The 2,640-nt window shown below is 39.0% G+C and overlaps 1 pseudogene; it reads left to right on the plus strand.

The window, feature by feature from the left end:
* Positions 1-367: 367 nt before the first annotated feature.
* On the plus strand, positions 368-1,287 carry LOC119536885 (annotated as a pseudogene).
* Positions 1,288-2,640: the final 1,353 nt, after the last annotated feature.

Consider the following 2,640-nt stretch of genomic DNA (forward strand, 5'->3'; position numbering starts at 1 on the left):
AGTGATTTTACTTTCCAGTTGACTAAAATTCCTGGTGATTTCCCATTGCAGGATAAACTCCAAAGTCCATAACTGTCCTTCATAAACTGGTCCCAAACTATATCTCAAGGTTTTTCTTTTGCTATTACCACCTTTACTCTAGCCACACACAATGATTATTCATAGTTTTGTACTTGCTCTTCTACCTTTTTGGAATGTTCTTCCTTCTACACATAACTCCCACTCCTCTTTTGATATCCAGTTCACAAACTTCACAGATGTGCCTGGGTTTGTTACATAATTCCCCCACTCATGTTAATGAAGAGTCTCTTGTTTTGTATCCTTTCAGATCACCCCATCCAAATTACTGTCTGCTGGTGGTGACTTCATGGCTAACTCACATAATGTCACTGAATTCATTTTTATGGGACTTTCTCACAATCAGGAGGTGTAGAGAGTTTTCTTCGTGATATTTCTGCTCTTGTACATGGCAACTATGGTAGGAAATTTTCTCATTGTGCTCACTGTGATGACCAGCAGAAGTCTTGGTTCCCCCACGTACTTATTCCTCAACTACCTGTCCTTAGAGGAGATATGCTACTCCTTTACTACAGCCCCCAAACTCATCTCTGATTTGCTGACTGATCAGAAATCTATATCTCTGCGGGGCTGCCTGACACAGCTTTTCTTCTTTCACTTCTTTGCTGGTACTGAGATATTCCTGCTCACCGTGATGGCCTATGACCGCTATGTGGCCATCTGCAAGCCCCTCAACTACACCACCATCATGACCCAGCAGGTGTGTGCTGTCCTGGTGGGAATTACATGGTTGGGGGGCTTTGTGCATTCCTTTGCCCAAATCCTTCTCACCTTCCACTTGCCCTTTTGTGGCCCCAATGTGATCGATCACTATTTCTGTGATGTGCTTCCACTGCTCAAACTTGCCTGCTCTGACACCTTCCTCATTGGTCTGCTGATTGTTGCCAATGGGGGCACCCTGTCTGTCATCAGCTTTGTGGTCCTCCTAGTTTCCTATGTGGTCATCCTGCTCCATCTGAGGCATCAAAGCTCTGAAGGGCGGCACAAGGCCCTCTCCACCTGTGGGTCCCACATCACTGTGGTTGCCTTGTTTTTGGGCCCATCGTCTTCATCTATCTGAGGCCTTCTGCCACTCTGACTGTGGACAAGGTAGTGGCCGTGTTCTACATGATGGTCACTCCCCTCCTCAGCCCTGTCATCTACACCCTGAGAAATGCTGAGGTGAAGAAGGCCATGAAGAGGCTATGGGTCAGGAATGAGACCAGATGATGGTTGGGACTGAGTAGTGGATCCGTGATTTTACAATGGGGCTGTGTCCAAATCAAATAACTGAGAGAATCACATGGGATGAAGGATAGCTCACAGCATGTTAGTTCTACAGTTATTATCATTGGTGCCCATGTCCAAAACTTCATTTTAAATGCCTGTAAAATATTTCTTCCTTTGGCTTTACAATAACTTTACTAGCAGTTTTTTCTGTTGTTAGATGTTTAGGTTGTTTCCAATTTTTGTTACTATAAGTAAGTATTTTTAATAGAAATTTTACCTATACTTCCTTTTTTCTTAAAAAAATTCATTTCCTATAGCAAATTTACTGTGTTTTGGATATAAGGACTTTTGATGCTCAGTATTAAATTAATTTCCAGAAAGGTTGTACACAAACATCTTCCCTGTGAGAGTGCTTTGGATAGAATGGAACACTGTTGTTAAACACTTTTAATGAGAAATAGGATGTTTACATAGTGTCAAAATATCTCCCCCAAAATATTTATTAACTATAATTTTATAAAACTAAAATTATAATTTTATAAAATGTAACTTTGAAGTGGAGAAACATGGAAAATACCCCCTTAAACAACTGATCAATGTTAACATCCCCATAATGGGACTTACTGATGTCATGTGCTTCCTTATATGACGCACTTGAGAAGCACACAATATCATGTCTCCAGTATTGCTAACATATCTGAGTCTAATCAGGAAAAACTTGTGAGGGAAACCTAAATTGAAGGATATTCTGCAAATTACTCACCTGTACTTTTCAGAAGTGTCAAGTTCATGTAAGATAAAAAAGAAAAAAGAATGAGGAACTGTTCCAGATTAATGGAGATAAAAAATATGTGATAAATAAAGGCACTGTGTGATCATGGATTGGACCCTGGACTAGACAGATCAAGGACATTAGTGGGGCAAAAAGTCTGTAGATTAGATAATTAGATTACATCTAACTTCTTGATCTTGATAACCATACTGTGCACAGGTCGGAGAATGAATTTGGTTTCAAGAATTACTGAAGTAACTAGAGGTAAAGAGGCATCATCTCTGCAACCGATTCCCAATCAATTCAGAAGAAATATCTGCCTGTCTATTTATTTATCTATTGAGAGAATGAATGATAAAGACAATGTGGCAAAATATTAACAGTTGAGGAATTGGATTACGGGTACATAAAATTATCTGAATGGTTATTACCACTCTTTTCTCAGGAACTAGTTTCAAATGAAAAGGAAAAATATTGTCAAATTTGATAGACATCTTTCTATTGTTTAATTAGCATTTTTTCCATTTTTTTTTTTTTTGTGAGGATATATATTTTCATGTGTAATTGACTTGGAGACATTT

Source organism: Choloepus didactylus, chromosome 6 (genome assembly GCF_015220235.1).
Source record: "Choloepus didactylus isolate mChoDid1 chromosome 6, mChoDid1.pri, whole genome shotgun sequence".
Lineage (NCBI taxonomy): Eukaryota > Metazoa > Chordata > Mammalia > Pilosa > Megalonychidae > Choloepus > Choloepus didactylus.